Below are 21,078 nucleotides of genomic sequence, written 5' to 3'. Positions count from 1 at the left end.
TTGAATCTAGGTGTCAATCCCTCTAGATAGTCCGGTTCCCTGTTATCTAGCGGGCCAAGTATTCTTTTCTAGGTGACCAGAGATAGTACTTGTCTAGTCAGCCATTTGCTTGGCCAGTCAAGTTCCTTGTTGGCCACTTTTCCACCAATAGACTTAGCTCCTTACCTTCTCCAATTTTGTAAATATACACTGATTGTTATTTAATATTTTGCATACACCTTTTATCAAATTTTGTATGATATTTATTAGCACTTTTTTTACACTGGGTGTTTTTAGCTATAAAGAATTTTACATATTGTAGTTTTATGTCAGTATCAAATGTTTTTACAGTGTTTTAAGAGATATATAGATGGACAGCGTCCTATCTCTAACTGTTTGCATTCATGCATTGAATACACAGGGTACTTTGCAATATGTAGGTTTAGCACTTTATCCCCATTCCCCTCATTCCCTTATGCACTTTAATATACTCCACTTGACGCAGGCTTGGAACCAGTCAAATCTGTATATATTTGCACTTATGAATCAGCATAGGATCCTCCAGTCACTTTAAATACATCATGTGTGAAATTTACTTTTTTTTTTTTTAATGGATTTAACCTGGAATTGAGTATATGAAATTCTTACAAATAATATTTGTGGGACTATATTGCACAATTATTGCACAGTGTCGTATTTCGCTGTATGCTGACTTGAAGAATGATTTTTTATTTGATATACACACTATTTGCAAAATGTGAAAAATCCGTATGTAGCACTTCACTCCTACAGACAGGAGCAGTATGTCTTTCATTTCTATGACACTCTGACATCATGTGACTGGGCGGGCTGATTGGGTGTGCACTGCATTATAAAATTAAAAAATTCTAACTGGCTCACTTGCATGTGAACAAGGGCTTTTCAAGCCCGAAACGCGTAGTGCCCTCTTGCCTACCGACAATTTTGCAATAAAGAACCTGTGAAGCGCATTTGGTGGTCCGTCTCCTCTGTTACCTCGCCGATCTGACTCCCGTCTGACTCTGAAGTGGTGTTTGGAGTTTCGGCATATATATATATATATATATATATATATATATATATATATATATATATATATATATATATATATATATATATATATATATATATATATATATGAAACAATCCCTGCTGCCTCTCGCCCGGAGCCCAGTGCTGGAAACCGCTGCGCAGGAAGAAGAGAGGAGACCTCGGGTGCAGTGAGCAATATCCTTTTATTGTAACCTCGAGGAAGCGGCACACCACAGCATGACGTTTCGGCCTACACAGAGGCCTTGATCACATGACGCACGCTGGGGAAAAGGCAATTTTTAAAGTGCTAGTGCTAAGTGGGAATACATTCCGATTGGTAGGTTTTTGGCCACGTGTTGCACACCATCATAGACATGGATAACAGATTGTAAGTTACAAACATCTCGGGATAATCCCAGAGTTAGCGCCATATTGTAACGGTCCACACTATAATATTAAAGTGCAAATGCAATTACTTTTATGTAAACAATGTTCGACAAAGATCACTGGATAAATCCAAATGTGAAAACCAATATCGTTGTGCAAAGCGCAATATGTGTCATGAGGATCATACTCAATATATACACTATATACAATATACATCCTGTACACCATCATGGATAACACCCAATTTTTGAACCAATATATACAAATATAAATTCATAAATAATGTATCATAAATATATAAATATATATGTTAAAATCATGACTGTACAGTATATTGCAAATAAATATACATATAAACACAACACCATTGATGCGGGATAAGATCTATAGTAAACAAGAATAATGTCATAGCATAAATGCTTTCCCTAATACTAAGATCGCAGCATCCCATTGTTAATGCACAAATTTGTTTACACATGTGTATACACTGAGCCGGAAGGTTCACGGGCAGAGGAGATGTTGACCCCACCAAAGGAGGGGAAACCATTGCAGCCTCTGCCCCGCGACACTTCACTGTGCTCTCAAATTGCCTGGTTGGACCATACCTAAACCCGGATGTACTACGTGACTAGTGAGAGATAAGAGGACTAATATGTGCACTTTTTTTATGTGAAAATTTTCAAGTTTTTTTGTGGATATGTGACATTGTTTTCTCCAACTCTTTCTCTATAGAGCTTGCTGGCTGGTTCCTTTGAAAGTGAAAAAAGCTCTTAGTACATCCAAGTGTAACCTAAGCCTAGGCTGCACTCCACTTATGAACCATCCAACCCTCTAAGCTATATACTGTTAAGACCAGAAATCTCAATGACAAGACAGACAGATACACCTACATTATCCATATGGAAGCATCAGACTGCTCTACAGGGGAAGCATATAACAGTGCACGACAGTATGTTAGTGTCATAAACACGTATAAAAATCTTCAGTGGAATTCAATCCCCCCGGAGCTCGGCAATCCATTTCCAGTATGTACCTGGTTTCTAACTTTCTCAAGGCCCCATCCCTGTCTCCTCCTCTCCTAGGAGGACCAACACAGTCAATAGCATAGTAGCGCAACAGGGAACTGTCATTGTTATGGTGTTCCTTGAAGTGGCGGGCCACCGGATATGCTGGATCACTTGTATTGATGGCCCTAATGTGCTGGAGTATCCTCTTGTGCACCTGCAATTTGGTACTGCCAACATAACGCAGGGCACACGGACACTCCAGCACATACACCACATACTCACTTTTACACGTAAGCTGTTTTTTAATCTTGCGTGCAACAGAGGTGAATGGGATAGCATATTCGGTTTTATTCAATCCGTGCTGGCAAGCCTTGCAGGATGAACACTTCCTGAAGCCCTTACTTTTCCCTAGCCAATTTTTACTGGTCAGGACTTCTGGGCTGGATTTAACTAGGGCATTCTGCATTGAATATGCTCGCCTGTATGTGATGGATGGGGTATTAGGTATTCTATCCCCTATCACTGGGTCACATTTCACCAGATTCCAATGTTTGGAAACTATTTTCCCCAACGCTCCATGTTGCCTATTAAAGGCCCAAATCAATCTGACTGGTTGATCATTAGTGGTGGTGGACTTTTTGTGGACTTTAGGCTGAAGGGCATGGTTGCGTGGAATGGCATTAGCTTTAGTTATGGCTTTATCCACTATTGCGGCCTTATACCCCCTAGCCAGGAATCTAGACCTGCTGGCTTGCTGAGCCAGATTGCACTGGGCTTCTGTACTGCTCAATCGTCTTATACGCAACATTTCTCCATACGGAATGCTGCGTATAAGGTGAGCAGGGTAATGGCTGCTGGCGTGGAGAATCGTATTTCCAGCCGTCTCCTTGCGATACAACCTCGTTTCTAGATTTGTTGCTCCTGGTGTAACTGTCATGTCAAGGAAATGCACCTGATCCCTGCTGATGGTAGAGGTAAAGTGCAGATTGTAATCATTCCTATTGATGAGGTCAACAAAGTGCTCAGCCTCTTGGCGAGTGCCCTTCCAGACTAGGAACACATCGTCTATATATCGATACCACCTAACAATAGATTGTCTGGAAATGTCAGCGTGCGTGCCATGGAGGACCTGTCTCTCCCAGTAGCCCATGTGAAGACAGGCATAACTGGGAGAGAAACAGGCCCCCATGGCCACACCCCTGACCTGCTGGTAATATCTATTGTTAAACAAGAAAAAATTGTGGCGTAAACAAAATGAAATCATCGAAAGTAACATGCGGTTATGGTCAGCCATGATTATTGGTCTCAGTCCTAGGTAGAATTCTATGGCTCTCAATCCGTCTTGGTGATTAATACTGGTATATAAAGACGTGACATCTAATGTCATGAGCCACAGATCCATACCCCACTCTATATCCTGTATCTTTCTTACAAAATCATTGGAATCTTGCACATAAGATGGTAACTCCTGAACAAATTCCTGCAAGAAAGAGTCCACATACACTGTTGTTTTCTCTAATAAACCCCCGCACGCTGCAATTATCGGTCTTCCCGGGGGTTTATTAGGGTTCTTGTGGATCTTCGGGATAAGGTATAGGACTGGCATGACTGGATGGTTATTCTTTAGATATTTAAGCTCATCCATGCTCAGTAGGCCAAAGGACCTCCACCCCATAAGCAATGAGTGGAAGTCTTCCTGAGCTTTTTTGACCAACGAAATGTCACTATGTCTGTAGCAGTTCAGATCATTCAGTTGGGAGAGGGCTTCTTCTAGGTATAGTTTTCGTGGCCACAAAACTATATTCCCTCCCTTGTCAGACTGTCTGACGATGACATTTTCATTGGCCTGAATTTTTTGGATAAGACGCATGTATTGATCATTTTGTGTGAATTTTTTCCGTTTGGAATTGAGCACCTTGGAGTGTAATGACTTAATGTCTTTGACAACTGCATCGTGGAAGATGTCGAGATTGTCATAAATCATAACAGGTGTGAACGTTGAGCGTGCTTTAAAAGACGTTAGCCCACCCACCCTGCTGGGCTCACCTCCAGATGTAGTTTGGGATGATGACTGTTCCAATCTGAGAGATTCTAGGGCTTCCAAACCTGGCAAATCACGGGCTTGTAATCCCTCATCTCCGGCTGCAACCCGCGTAACACTGCTGTTATATATATTACCTACTGGTGGTCGCCAGTAGGTAGTTATAGTTAGGACCTAGTTTCCATAGGAAATCCTCAACATTCTATTTGGAATAACTTTGGCCCTGGTTGAAGAATCTTAGCGAATTTCTCAAAGAAGATGGCTCGGTCCGCTGCGCTTCTTCCCTAAAAGTTTGGGGGGGATTGGTCAAGTAGGGGCTGAGATAAAAGGGGGGTCCCAAAACGTGTTTTCTCCATGTTATTTTCCATAGGACCTTTAGACTCGGCTACAGGTCGAACGGCTGAATGGATTTATAAGAAATTTGGCAAAACTGTACAGTCCGGCTCGCAGATTACGCTTTTTTTGGAATGGTGTAAATCCGTTCAGTAGTTGCTGAGGAAATTAAAGTTAAAGTCAATTATATATCTATACGCGCGGACGGGTGCGGCACTCAAGCGGCTGCGCGCGCGAGCGAAATTTTGCTGCCTGACGTCTGTTAACGTTCGATTAGAAGGAAATCAGGAAGTGTTGACCGCCATTTTGTCATTGCGAGTAAATATATTGTTGATTTCAAAGCGTTGGAACATGGAAAGGGGAGAAGGTAGAGATTGTTTTGCTGCGTAGGTTTTCTCAGGGTGTGCAGTAAGGCCCTTAAAGGCGAAAATATATATATATATATTTTTTTTAAAGTTGCGTGGTGCGCGCACTCGGTCGCGCACACCTATTTACAAGAGTGTGAAAATGGAGATAAATCAGAAGTTTGAGTGCTTTGATATAAGGTGGCTCTGAAAAGAGCCCTTGTGTTAATTGAGTTTTTGCTGCATTTATTAGTAAGTACCGATGCAGAGCCTGATGTTGCAGAGGAAGATTCTGTTTCCCTCATCCGTGAAATGAACACCATCTCTCCTATAGATGTCTTGCATGTGGTAACGCAAGTCGTTGTGGTAAATAGAACCCATGCTATAATCTCTGAGGAATGCAGAAACAGATTTATTTACATGTCTCCTTGCTTTCTCAATTTGTGCACAATGTTGATTGGACCAATTCCATTTCTGTCTTTAGCATATATTGGAATATACCAAGGCAGTTCGAGGAAAAAGTGTCATCAATTGTTGAAAGGTGTCTTTTAGAAGCATTTCCAGACCTACCCCAGTCAATGTGCCTAGATCGTTCCCACCACAGTGCACAATTATAAGGTCTGGTTCTGGGAGATGCATAAAAGTTTTCACCAATGGGATTAATTGGTGACATCTCAATCCTCTTTGGCCAATCCACGTTATTTGCACATTTGGTAAATCAAGGTTGGAAATTCGTCTGCTTGTTGCATATTTTCCAGTCCAGTGAATATAGCTGTGTCCTAAAAGCCAAAGCTTCATTTTCAAGGCAGATGCACTCGTACTCCGATGGGTTCTGGAAGTGGAATGGCAGTTAGAAGCTGAAAGTCAGGATAAAAAAATGGATGAGGCTTGGTGTGGTTGAAAAACAAAAAATGATAGGTTGATTCTAATACGTGAAGATTGAAGACTACGTTGCATGTTAATGTTATGTAAAACTAAAAGTACTATTGGGTGTGAAAAAAATGACATGTAACAGAGCTGTGGATAGGCAGGTGTTTCTGGAGGGAAAACAGTGTTGTTACTTTGCTGTAGAACGTTGAGATATGAACTTTTGACCTGTGCCTTCAGCCAACTGCAGAATGAGGTGTTACCATGGAAACAGCCAGAGATGGCAGTGGGTGATGGGTGACTTTTATGTGACATTGAAAATATTGTGAGGGAGAACCAACTGAAATGTAAATGCTTACGTTACGCGCTCCGCGCCGCGCCCGGGATTGCTTCCGGGAAGCTGCGCTTCGCGCCTCGCGCACCGGAGCACTTCCGGGTGCGCTAACGCGGCGCGTCATATAACGCATTACGCAACAACGCGATACGTCGTTGGGGCTCCACCGGAACTGATCGAATTGGTAGTCTACAGTGTTTCTGGATGTTTCAGACTGAAGCTGGCGTCAGCATGAGAGCACCCCGTGGCTACGTCGTGGCCATTCCGCGAGCAATCATGGCAGTCGCTCCCCACCGGAAGTCTGCAGGAGTCGGGGGCCTCGGTGACTCTTGTAGAATCTTCAAGGCTGAGGGGACGCTTTTGGGAATGGGGCCCATTCCCTAGCAGTCAAGCGTCCGAGTTCCAGAGTTGCCCAGAGCCATCCTTGCAGGCCAGGCCCAAGTCTGTGGAGCCGACCGCCATTTCCTGAGCTCCGTGGCAGCCGCCTGTCGCTGTATCGGAAGAGTGGGTGCAATTCAGCCGGATGGCGGGTGAGACGCTGTAATAGCAAGAGCAGGCGTAATTCAGCTGGCCGAGTGAGGCAATGTGCTGCAGGAGCGGGCGCAACTCAGCTTGTCGAGTGAAGCGCTGGGGTGTAGCTGAGAAACCTCCACCTTGGGAGGTGGGGGAGGCTCGTTCGCGCCGCCTCTCCCTTCCAGTGCACCCCACGCCGTCTCCTGGCGCAGGTATATGTGATGGTTGGACCAGGGCACCGCAGGACGTGTCTTTAGGTCAAACGGATTGTGGGACAAGGTCCAGAATGGAAGAGGCATCAAAAGGCAACAAGTTCCGCCTGACCCCGGGAGCCGGCCGCCTATGTCGTGGGCGATCTCAGGCCATACCAGGGCAACAAGACTTGGGGAGGGGGCAGGAGCCAAGCGCCCCCTCCGAGTCCGTGCCACCACACCGCCCCTCGGGGGCCTCCGTCAAGCGGCTCAGGGAGGCACCGCAGGCAGCCGTTCTTCAGATCAGTTGTTCTCACCGGCAAGCAAGAGCGGGTGCAATTCAGTTGGCCGAGCGAGGCAATGTGCTGCAGGAGCGGGCGCAACTCAGCTTGTCGAGTGAAGCGCTGGGGTGTAGCTAAGAAACCTCCACCTGGGGAGGTGGGAGAGGCTTGTTCGTGCCGCCTCTCCTTTCTAGTGCACCCCACGCCGTTTCTTGGACCCTGAAGTATGACACTCAACATCCAGAACTTATGACATTTGTGCAAGGCAGGGACATCGAAGCCTCTCAGGGATCAAGTATATCCAGAGTCCTTCCTACAGAAGGTGGTGGGGGTGGCGGCATTAGCAAGGCATCCCCCCACACAACTTGTCGGACCCTGAAGTATGGCACTCAACATCCAGAACTTATGACATTTGTGCAAGGCAGGGACATCGAAGCCTCTCAGGGACCAAGCATATCCAGAGTCCTTCCTACAGAAGGTGGTGGGGGTGGCGGCATTAGCAAGGCATCCCCCCACACAACTTGTCGGACCCTGAAGTATGGCACTCAACATCCAGAACTTATGACATTTGTGCAAGGCAGGGACATCGAAGCCTCTCAGGGACCAAGCATATCCAGAGTCCTTCCTACAGAAGGTGGTGGGGGTGGCGGCATTAGCAAGGCATCCCCCCACACAACTTGTCGGACCCTGAAGTATGGCACTCAACATCCAGAACTTATGACATTTGTGCAAGGCAGGGACATCGAAGCCTCTCAGGGACCAAGCATATCCAGAGTCCTTCCTACAGAAGGTGGTGGGGGTGGCGGCATTAGCAAGGCATCCCCCCACACAACTTGTCGGAGATCACCTCTGGATGTACTGGGTGTTCAATTTCAGAATTGAAACTACTAAGAAGCAATTAGAAGTGTTGTTTTCATGTTGCAGCAGGCTGCCATGTAAATAGTTATTTAATAAAACGTTTTACCCTGTTACTTTGCTGGTGTGTTGTATATATTTATAATATTTGCATAGTGTTTGTCGTTATTTTGGGCGGGGTGGGCGGCGGAGCCGAGCTGTCTTGCAGCCATCATGGCGTCGAGCTCGGTTCCTCTCACTAGTTTCATGTTTTTTCTAACGATTTATATGTTATAGTTTGCTAGCACGATACAGCGGATAGTCCGCATTTTATATATATGTCCTTTTTATTAGGGGGGTCCTCCAGTGGAGTCGGACGATCTACCTCTAATAAACGGTCCGGGTTGAACCAACTACCAACAAACGGGGCAGAGATAGGCATGACAGGTTACAAAGGGGACAAAAGTGTGCACTACCTATCCTTCACTATCTGCAAAAACTAAACAGAGTATTGTGACTCTGTGCTTATTTGTGAACAGAGAATGACCCAAAGAGAACCAATTTCGAACAATCATAGGCTATTGGCAGTGGGCAGAGAGGCCATGACACAGAAAATGGCTGTTACTTACGTGCATGATGGGGCCTAAAAGGGACTAGATGGCGTGGCCACTGTTTCGCGACTTTCACTTTACTTTTAACAGTGGCTGTGGTGAACATAAATGAACGCCGCTTATGTATACCTAATTTTGATATTTGCTATTAAAAAACCAAAGAAATTCACTGAAAAAACCATAGGTTATAGACCATATATAGTTAGGAATTAGCATTTACAAAACCTTGAAAAATCACTGAAAAAACCATAGGTTATAGACCATATATAGTTAAATATCTGAAGTCCATCTCTGCACTCGACGGAGATACAGGTCGTCGATCAGAAGATGTGCTGGCCACCTCTAATGGTAATAGCGTGGTCAGGGCTCTTGTCGTTGCCTCTGCAAATTGCACAGGGTGCACTTGTTTGACATGCCGCACCATGGTATGTATGGAAAAGGAATATTTTTTTGCTGGATTTCTTCTTGAGAGAACCAAGTCACATATCGTGCAGGTTACTTTTGGTGCATTCACTTTCTTTTGATCTTCAGGATAAGTGAAAAATTGCCAGATGAAAGATTTATGTTTTCTTATTAAAGGTAGTCGATCATTTTGGTCAGATTCGGAAGATGAATGAGATACGGTAGCCATTTCACCAAAGTCTTCCGAAAGATGTAGGACGTTGTTCTCTCTTGAGAGTAGAAAAGATAGTGAGGGAAGTGGGTGTAGTGCTGTGTGTAAATTCCAGAATTGAAACTATTAAGAACCAATTGAAAGTGTTGTTTTCATGTTGCAGCAGGCTGCCATGTAAATAGTTATTTAATAAAACGTTTTACCCTGTTACTTTGCTGGTGTGTTGTATATATTTATAATATTTGCATAGTGTTTGTTGTTATTTTGGGTGGGGTGGGCGGCGGAGCCGAGCTGTCTTGCAGCCATCATGGCGTCGAGCTCGGTTCTTCTCACTAGTTTCATATTTCTCATGAGGGGTTGTTCCTAATTTTTCTATTTTAGCGAGGTCAAAAAGAGATCCCATCAGTGGCCTACTGATTTTGCTCGATTCCTTTTGTTTTTTCTAACGATTTATATGTTATAGTTTGCTAGCACGATACAGCGGCTAGTCCGCATTTTATATATATGTCCTTTTTATTAGGGGTGTCCTCCGGTGGAGTCGGACGATCTACCTTTAATAAACGGTCCGGGTTGAACCAACTACCATCCTGATTTTGTATATCTTCTGAGCTGGATTTAAGCACACAATTGTTAAAGTATGAAACGTTTTATATTTCTAAAAAAAATACCAAGGTGTGTACATCCGGTAACGCACGAAAGTTTAAAAAGACATTCGGCTCCATTTACTGAAAAGTTTCATAAGAATAAAAAAGAAGTCTAGGTACAGTCTCTTTGACGTACTATAAGTTCTTTGAGGGGTGTATGAAGAAATTCAATAAGTTCAAATTGCAAAGTTTTCACGAAATATATAGGCAGGTGCGTGCACTCGGTCGCGCACGAAAGCCTGGAAATGCGATATCCATTTTATTGACAACTGTTGCCGAGAGTGCGCACACCGGGTCGCGCACGAAAGTTTAGTAAGGCTATTTTTATTTACAGACAAATTTTAATGCGTTCAAAAAAAGGCAAGGTACAGACTTTCAAATTCTGTATCGCTTTGCAAGGAGTCTCTATGCAACTTGAACAGTGAAGAAAACGGCTTGTTTTCGAAAAAAATATTGCCAGAACTTTATTGACAAAAGTATAGGTTGCATACACGACATCTTTCTGAATTAGCATTTTAAAAACCAATGAAATTCACAGAAAAAACCATAGGTTTTACACACGTTATAGTTAGGAAGTAGCATTTAAAAAACCTATGAAATTCACTGAAAAAACCATAGGTTTGACACATGTTATAGTTAGCTGGAAATTTTACTGATATAAAACCAATGAAATTCCACGTTATAGTTAGTTGGACTCACTATAACTTGCGCGTGCAATGCACTGCTGATGACGTCACATATTACATCACTCATGACATGGTCAGTGAGTGATATATATATATATCACCTACTGGCAGTCGCCAGTAGGTATATATAGTTAGGACCTAGTTACCATAGGAAATTCCGAACATTCTATTGGGAATAACTTTAGCGCCGATTGAGGGATCTGCCTGTAATTTTCCTTAAAGTTGCCTTGCTGCGCTCCGCTCCTTCCCTACAAGTTTTGGGGGGATTTGTCAAGCGGGGGCAGAGAAAAAAGGGGGGGCCCAAAACATGTTTTCCCAATCTTAATTTCCATAGGGACATTCTGTCTAGGCTACAGCTTGAATGGCTCAACGGAATTACACCAGATTTGACAAAATGGTAGGGACTGGTATGCAGCAGCGCCTTTTGTATGTTTGGTGTAAATCCCTCCAGTAGTTTTTGAGAAAATTGAATGTGAAATTGAGTCCAATGCAATTTTCTATAGTACCTTTAGACACAGCTATAGCCCGAACGGCTGAATGGAATTACTGCAAACTTGGCAAAATGGTAGAGCCTTGTATGCAGAAGTGCCTTTTGTATATTTTGTGAAAATCCCTTCAGTAATTGTTGAGAAAATCGACTTTTTTCAAATTACATATCTATAAGCCGGACACGGAGCGCGCACAGGCTTGCACCGTTCTTGCACCGTCCTTGCACGTGCGCGGACCTTAGCGTGCGCGCGTGGAATTCTGATTGGCTGTTGGACATCTGTCAACATTCTAGTCAGTCGAAATGAGGAAGTGTTGTCCGCCATCTTGTTTTTGTGGCAGATGCTAGTGGTTGTAAACAGAAGTGTAATAGTTGACAAGGAGGCAGGGAAGAGATTCCTGAGCCCCCAGGTTTTGTCATGGGGTCTGTAAAGGACCCCGAAGGTTGGAAACAATAAAAAAAAATAATAATAAATCGCGGGGTCCCCGCACAGTGCGCGGACTGCAGCTTAAAAAGACAAAAAAGAAATACATCAAAATAACAAGTTTCAGTGTTTGGATGTTGGTTGAGTGCAACATTGAGTGATGACTCTTTCACCTTTGGGTTTAGGTATGTGTTTTGTGGAGAGGTAGTATGGTAATTGGTAGAGAGCATTGGGGTTAGGTTGAAGATTATGTGAGTTTGAAAGTGTTGATAATTTGAACCAATTAAAATGTTATTTTGGTTTTGATTTTGTGTGTGATAAAATTTGATTGGCTGGGTATCTGAATATGTATGAGAAATGGGAGGGAAACACAGCCATGTTGAGATTTTAGTGTTTGAGGTATACTTCTGAGGTGTGAGATTGAGACAGAATTTACTGTTCAACAGTTTTGTAGAAGGTGAGTTGTATATTTGTAAGGAGAACTCTGTTGTTCACTTTAAGTTTATAGGAAAAATGTTTTCTGTTAGTTATTTAATGTTTTTTAGTTATACTTATGGATTGAGTTGGGCAACATCAGATGCAGTGGTTTATATTTTTAATTCTTGTTTGATACTATACACTGTCCAGGGAAACACGCCATTTTATGACTATAGTGTCTGAGGTAGTTTTGTGAGGTAATTTTGGTGTTCAGTTTGTGGAGTGAGATTCACACAGTAGTGACTCTTCTAATAGAATTTAATAGTTTTTCTCTGCTCTATCTCACTCTTCCCCTACACCATCTCACTGTCTTTCTCTTTCTTTTAATAGTATACTAACAACAATAATGGCTGAAAATGAAGAGTCATTTGACATCGTTATAGAACTTTTTGTGACTGTTATTGAGGATGATCATGCAGTAAGCGCTAATTCTCTTTCTTTTAATAGTATACTAACATAAAATGATGAATGAAAATAAGGAGCCTACCAACATCTTTTTTGAAATAACAGCAACGTTTATTGAGGCAACTTGTTCTGTGGTGTTTATTGATCCTGTAAATGAAACAAATCATGAAGAACATGAAGGAGATATCGTGGAAGATTTTTTTTATGAAACAGTAGATATGGAATTAATGGAATGTGTAGACATTGTTGAGTTTGACCAATCATGTTCAGAGACTTTGACGGATGAAATTCCTGATGACGAAATCTTACAAGTTCTTTACGATTATGAAAATTCTGAAAAATAAATTTTAATTTAGTAAAGAAATTTTTTTTGAAAATTATACTTATTTAAATTTAATTTATGAGGTAGTAGCAAAGTGATACAATTTTGTGTTCTTAATGTCCTGCATCCTTTCTCTCACTGACTGTCTCTGATGCATTAGTTTACAACATAAGTAAGTATATAGAACAGCAAGTGTGTTTCACCAGAGTAGGAACTCATGACTCCCTACGCCAATTCTGTACACATTGAGAAAGGAAGGAATGATGTGAACAAATATGTTTCTGCTTTCCTGAAAGACTACAGTATGGATTTAATATACCACAATAACTTGCATTACAACATACAAGGTATCTACAGAGGAGACGATGTCCATTTCCATTTAGTTTTTTTTTTAAATTCCAATAGGTCCGCGCATCGTGAGTGCTCAGTAAATGCACTGTGCGCGAACCCTATCGCCGCCAATTTGTGGTTTCAGAAGAGATTGAAAAATATAACTTAAAAACGTGTGAAGTGGATAGGGTAGAGTGTCCCTGACCCCTTAGGCCTTCTCAGGGGGTCCTTCAAGGACTCCTAACGTTAAAAATAATGTTTATTTTTAAGAAAATAACAGAAAACACGATGTGTCTGTGCACAGGGAGTGCTCGGTGAGTGCTCGGTGCACGGACCTGGGTAAAAATAATAAAAAAATTAAGTTAAAAATCATATTTGAGTGTTTACATGTTAGTTGGCTCTAAAAAGAGCTTTTGTGTTCATTGTGTTTTTTTTGGTACCTACAAGTAAGTACCAATGCAGAGTATGATGTTACAGAGATAGACTCTGTTCCCTTCATCAGTGAAATGTACACCATCTGTCCTATAGATGCCTTGCATGCTGTAACGCAAGTTGTTGTGGTATATACAAACCATTCCATAGTCTCTCATGTATGCAGAAACAGATTGTTTTACATGTTTCCTTGCTTTCTCAATCTGCGGACAAAATTGATTGGACGAATTCCATTTTTGCCTTTGGCATATATTGGAATAGACAAAGGCAGTTTGAGGAAAAAGTGACATCAATTGTCCAAAGATGTCCTTCAATAGCATTTCCAGACCAACCCCAGTCAAAGTGCACAAGTCATTTCCACCACAGTGCACAATTATGAGGTCAGGGTGTGGGAGATACATGAAGGACTTTACCAATGTTATCAATTGGTGACATCTCAATCCTCTCTGGCCAATCCATAAAATATACACATTTGGTAAATCAAGGTTTAAAATTCCTCTGTTTGTTGCATACCTTTTTGATCAGAATACAAAGCTGTGTCCAACAAACCATACTGAAAGCATGTTCAAGGCAGATCTGGTTGTACTCCGATGAGGGCTGTAAATGAAATGGCAGTTGGAAAGCTTGCAGTTTAGAAAAAAAAGAGGAGGACATTCACTGCACTTGGAGCTTAAGAAATGATTGGTGCTTTCTGAAAATGCAAAAGAGCATATTAGGGTGCATAGTTTTGTTTAAAAAAAAAAGCAATTCTAATGGTTCAGAAAAGGTCATTGAAAGGAACATTTCACATGATTAGCTGTTATATTGAAAGCTCTAACAACCTTGATGGATTCATTTGCAACAAAGTATGATGAACTTTTAATCTGTTCTCCCTTAGGTGGGAGTTACCATGGTAACAGGTTGAATGAGCAGTAGGGGGATGGGTGAATATTATGTGAGTTTGAAAGTGTGGAAATGTAGAACCAATTGAAATGTTAGTTTAGTTTTGAAATAGTGTGGGAAGACATTTCAGTGGTTATGAGCAGAAATAAGTGAGAAGAATGAGTGGGAAACTGCCATTTCTGTTTCCAGTGTCTGAGCTGCAGTTCAGGGATTCTGCTTAAGAAAATCTGGTGTGTGTTTTACACTGTTCTACATTTTCAAAAGCAATTTTAAAGGTGAGTAATATAGCGAGAGTGCTGTTTGCATTATTGGTAAGCATAACAAGCATATTGGGCTTCATTACTGTTGTATTTTGAAAATGAGTCAGGTTTCTGCATTGTAGTGTAGTGCTCATTTAAATGGGTTGTGCTCTGTGTATAAAATTATTTACTATGCTAAATGTTTTTTGATAAAATGTGTGGCTTAAAGATTTTTGACAAGGATCACAGTGAGTGTCTGTGTGAATTAAGGAATTATATTTTCACCTTTTTCTATAATGTTAACTGAATGGTGCATATTAGAAATGACATTTTGAAATGAGTTAGGTTTCAGCAATGTAATGTAGTGCATATTGAAATGGGCTGTGTTCTGTGTCTAAATCGATTTACCATGTTAAAGGATTTTTGCTGAAATGGGTGGCTATAATATTTTTCACAAGGGTCACACTGTGTGTGTATGTGAATTAAGGAATTATATTTTCATCTCTTTCCATAATGTTAGCTGTGTGTGCTTACAGTTTGTATCTTTTAGTTTAGAGGGTAGACTTCTTTTTAAATAGTTTTTCATGTTTGGATTCAATGCTAGTATAGAGATAGAGTAATGTTTTCATTGGACTTGTAAATATGCTCCTTGTTTACAAGCGCCTTGCTCAACCTTTAACATGGGTGCAAGCAGTGAATGTATGGAGAGGGATAGGAATAGCAGATAGAAAACAATATGAAATGGTGTGGGAGATGCATAAAGGATTTCACTAACGGCATCAATTGAGATGGAATATAAGATAAAGAGAGGCATATTTACAAGCCCCTTGCACAATGTTTAACATGGGTACAAACAGAAAATGCATGCAGAGTAATAAAATTGGCCCACAGACAAGAATATGAAATGGTGTGAGAGATGCGTAAAGGATTTTACTAATGGCATAAATTGAGATAGAATATACAAAAAAGAAAGACATATTTACAAGCCCCTTGCGCAATCTTTAACATGGGTACAAGCAGTAAATGCATGCAGAGTGATAAAATCGGTACACAGGCAAGAATATGAAATGCCTTGAGAAATGTGTAAAGGATTTTACTAATGGCATAAATTGAGATATAACATACAAAAAAGGGAGGCATATTTACAAACCCCTTGCGCAATGTTTTACATGGGTGCAAGCAGAAAATGCATGCAGAGTAATAAAATTGGCACACAGACAAGAATATGAAATGCCTTGAGAGATGCGTAAAGGATTTTACTAATGGCATAAATTGAGATAGAATATACAAAAAAGAGAGGCATATTTACAAGTCCTTTGCGCAATGTTTGACATGAGTACAAGCAGAAAATGCATGCAGAGTAATAAAATTGGCCCACAGATAAGAATATGAAATGGTGTCAGAGATGCGTAAAGGATTTTACTAATGGCATAAATTGAGATAGAATATACAAAAAAGAAAGGCATATTTACTAGTTCCTTGCACAATGTTTAACATGGGTACAAGCAGTAAATACATGCAGAGTAATAAATTTGGCACACAAAGAAGAATATGAAATGGTGTGAGAGATGCATAAAGGATTTTACTAATGGCATAAATTGAGATAGAATATACAAAAAAGAAAGGCATATTTACAAGCCCCTTGTGCAATGTTTAACATGGGTACAAGCAGTAAATGCATGCAGAGTGTTAAAATTGGCACACAGACAAGAATATAAAATGGTGTGAGAGATGCGTAAAGGATTTTACTAATGGCATAAATTGATATAGAATATACAAAAAAGAGAGGCATATTTACAAACCTCTTGTGCAATGTTTAACATGGGTACAAGCAGTAAATGCATGCAGAGTAATAAAATTGGCACACAGACAAGAATATGAAATGCCTTGAGAGATGCGTAAAGGATTTTACTAATGGCATAAATTGAGATATAATATACAAAAAAGAGAGGCATATTTACAAACCCCTTGCGCAATGTTTTACATGGGTGCAAGCAGAAAATGCATGCAGAGAAATAAAATTGGCACACAGACAAGAATATGAAATGCCTTGAGAGATGCGTAAAGGATTTTACTAATGGCATAAATTGAGATAGAATATACCAAAAAGAGAGGCATATTTACAAACCCCTTGCACAATGTTTGACATGGGTGCAAGCAGAAAATGCATGCAGAGTAATAAAATTGGCACACAGACAAGAATATGAAATGGTGTGAGAGATGTGTAAAGGATTTTACTAATGGCATACATTGAGATAGAATATACAAAAAAGAAAGGCATATTCACAAGCCCCTTGCGCAATGTTTAACATTAATGCTGGTATACAGATAGTGTAATGGTTTCATTGGCATATACATAAAATAAAACACAATCCAAATTAAAATAATACCATATTAGCTAGGAGATGCAAACTGTCAGAAAATACAGTTAACATTATGGAAAAATGTGAAAATATAATTCCTTAATTCACACAGACACTCACTTAAACTCCATGTTAAACATTGTGCAAGGGGCCTGTAAATATGTCCCTTTTTATCTTATATTCCATCTCAATTGATGCCATTAGTGAAATTCTTTATGCATCTCCCACACCATTTCATATTGTTTTCTATCTGCTATTCCTATCCCTCTCCATATATTCACTGCTTGCACCCATGTTAAAGGTTGCGCAAGGCGCTTGTAAAAAAGGAGCATATTTACAAGCCAAATTAAACTATTAGCACTATCTCTGTACCAGCATTGAATCCAAGCATGAGAAACACTTTAAAAAGAAGTGTACCCTGTAAGCTAAAAGATACACATTGTGTGCACACACAGCTAATATTATGGAAAAAGATGAAAATATAATTCCTTAATTCACATACACACTCAGTGTGTTCCTTGTCAAAAAAATTAAAGCCAGACATTTCAACCAAAAAACATTTAGAACGGTAAATTGTTTTAGACACAGAGAGTGAGATGAGACACACACACAAACAGACAGATGGTGTAGGCAGAGATTGAGATGACACACACATACAAACAGAGAGATGGTGGAAGGAGAGAGTGAGATAAGGCATACAAAGAGGGAGATGGTGCAGGCAGAGAATGATATGAGACACACAAAGAGAGATGTGAACTAGTGTTTATATTGTTTAGTTAATGTAATTGCTATGTGCTTTGTTAGTAGTGGTCTATAATATGTCATATTTTTCTTTTCAACAGATTGTAAATATCTGCAAAGTCATAATAGATTATGCCTACCAAGAACCACAAACAAAGAGTTTATAAGCAAACTTTATCAATCAAGAGGACTGATTTAGAAGATTCATCCAGAAGACAATCTTCAGAGAAAAGAAAAAATACTCCTGGTAATGCACCTGTGCTTCCTGTTTTTTTTGCAGGATAACTTGAATGGACTCTTGTGCAAAGGTTATTAGTTTCTGGCAACAAATGCATTGCATCATGAAATTCTTAAGTTGAGGTTGGATATTTGCAACCATTGATGCTTGCATTGGTGGTGATGTTGCTTTAGAAGAAGTGCTGGGAGCATAGCCCTGCTCCTCTGATGATCTTTTTATTACAGCTTTACTCCAATTGTTTGGGTGTATATTCCGGACATGGCATTCCATGCTATATGTTACAAAGCTGTACTGTTTCTGTGGATTCCCTCTTGAAAGTACTGTGTGACAGATTTTACATGTGACAAAAGGCGCATTTAACTTTTTCTCTCTAACTGTTTTTTTTTAATTTCCGTACTATGGACTCTCTCTGTGTTCTAGGGGTTTCAGGAACAAACTCTTCTGAAGATGAAGTAGAAGAATGAACTTTTTACACAAAACAATTTTTGCATCTGTGGGTCCTGTTCTTCTGCAAAATTACAATTGACTGTTGTCCGAAGGCTACTAATTTATTGCAATGTATACATTGCATCATTAAATTTTTCAGTTCTGGCTGAATGTTCGCCACCATTGAAGATGGCATTGGTGGTATTCCGGTTCTTGCTGTAGATGTACTAGGAGAAGAGTCCTGCTTCTGAGATCTTTGCACCACAGCTCTACTCCAATTATTGAGGTGAATATTTTTTAAATGGCGTTCCATGCTGTGGGTTCTGAATGAATATTTCTTATTAGGATTTCCTCTAGATAACACTGTGTCACAGATCTTGCAGATGACCAGTGGTGCATTTACTTTCTTCTGATGTTCTGGAAAGTTGAAAAACTTCCAGACTATGGACTCCTTCTTCTTACTTGGGTGAGGATCCTCTTCAACAAAGTCTTCATTTGAAGAATGGTCAGACTCTGGATGTTTAGCCATTTTGAAGTATTTTTCTGTAGCTGGGAGCTGTAGAAAAAAGGTGTTGCTTCTCTGAAAGCCGAAGAAGAATGATGAACATGGGAGGGGTCTTTTAACAATTTGAGCAGGAAGTATTATAAACAAATTAAATCTTTTGTTTTAAGGTCACAATGGTTGGACGTAAGCTTACGGAGCGCTTACGGAGCGTTTACGGAGTGCTTACGTAAGCTTAAGTTGCGTTTACGTTTTATTTACGGAGTGCTTACGTCATGATGTGCTTACGTGGTACGCACCCTCGTGAGATTTATAATTGTTTAAATAATGTTATATATGTTGTTTAAAAGTTTAAAATAAACATGTTCTTTATTATCCCAGTTAATGTGTTCCTTTATATTGTACAATGAATATGTAGATAAAATGATTTAGCATCCTTGTGATATTTATAGTTGTTTAAATAAAGTTATATAAGTTGTTTAAAAGTTTAAAATAAACATGTTCTTTACTATCCCATGTAATGTGTTCCTTTATATTGTTCAATGAATACGTAGTTATAACTATTTAAAGTATATAAAACTTTTCGGAGGTAAATAATGAGTTCCTGTGTACATTTATATCTGTGCATGTACATTTGTGCCATGTGGCACACATACATGCCCTAAAACCATGTATGTGTGTGACATGGCACACAAATCAGAATCAAGGGTGCTACAGGGTATCAAAGTGAGAACCTGTCTCCCTTGACAATTCAGTAATTTTATCGATTCAGTATTTACTGATTCGGTAATTGCCATTGATTCCTATTGGTCTCAAGATTTATAGGAATCAATGGCAATTACCAAATCGGTAAATACAGATTCACTAAAATGACTGAATTATACAGAATCGGTAATTTCAAAAGAGAAATCACCTACATCCGAATGACCTATTCCTAAATATTGAAGTGGTATGATTTGGTATTTATGAGTAGGTAAATCGAGATTACGTACATCTGGCCTATTGAGTTGTAACATATTTATATACATATGTTACATTTCAGTGTTTTGTAAGTAGTACAGTATACTATAGGTAAACACCTTATAGCTTTATGCTGTACCACATCCTTATAGTTTTGCACTTTGACATTCAGTGTGACAAACTTTTACATACAAACATAGAAATTTAGTTCTTTTTTTAACCAGTAGAGGTAGTTGTAAAAAGAACTGTTTGGTACGCACCCTTGCGAGATTTGTAATTGCTTAAATAAAGTTATATATGTTTTTTAAAAGTTGCTTAAATTAAAGTTATATATGTTGTTTAAAAGTTTAAAATAAACATGTTCTTTATTATCCCAGATAATGTGTACTTTTATATTGTACAATGAATATGTAGATATAACGATAAAACTTTTGGGGGTAAATAATGAATTCCTGTGTACATGCACATCTGTGCATGTACATTTGTGCCATGTGGCACACATACATGTCGTAAGATCATATATGTGTGTGACATGGCACGCAAGTCAGAATCAGGAGTGCAACAGGCTGTCAAAGTGACAAATTGTCCTCCTTGACAATTCGGTTATTTTACCGAATCGGTATTTACTCATTCGGTAATTGCCATTGATTCCTATTGGTCTCAAGGCCTATAGGAATCAATGGCAATTACTGAATCGGTAAATACCGGTTCGGTAAAATGACTGAATTATACAGATTCAATAATTTCAAAAGATAAATTACGTATATCCCATTTACCTACTCTTAAATATTGAAGTGGTATGATTTAGGGCCCAATGTAGGTAGGCATTTACTGGTCGGTAATTGCTGAATGCCTTTTCCTATGTAGGAGGCATTTATTTACAGATTTGGTATTTTTACCGATTCTGTATTTACCGAATCGATAAAATTAACGAATTTGTAAATACAGATTCGGTAAAAATACCAAATCTGTAAATTCTAATGTAGGTAGCACTGTTGACAGTGCTAGCGGCGTCTAAGAATATGTTATTTACCACCCAATACAATTGGGTGGTAAATAAGGAATTCTTGTGTACATACATGCACATCTGTGCATGTACACCTGTGCCATGTGGCACACATACATGCGCTAAGGG

At 39.9% G+C, this 21,078-nt stretch overlaps 1 protein-coding gene across 1 annotated transcript in view; it reads right to left on the bottom strand.

Annotated features, from left to right (window-relative positions):
- The window catches only part of LOC147733112 (uromodulin-like), a 584,922-nt gene that overhangs the window by 250,285 nt on the left and 313,559 nt on the right, over positions 1–21,078 (bottom strand). The gene's annotated exons all lie outside the window — the stretch shown is intronic.

Source organism: Lissotriton vulgaris, chromosome 2_1 (genome assembly GCF_964263255.1).
Source record: "Lissotriton vulgaris chromosome 2_1, aLisVul1.2, whole genome shotgun sequence".
Classification (NCBI taxonomy): Eukaryota; Metazoa; Chordata; class Amphibia; order Caudata; family Salamandridae; genus Lissotriton; species Lissotriton vulgaris.
This window is presented reverse-complemented; position numbering and strand designations above follow the sequence as displayed.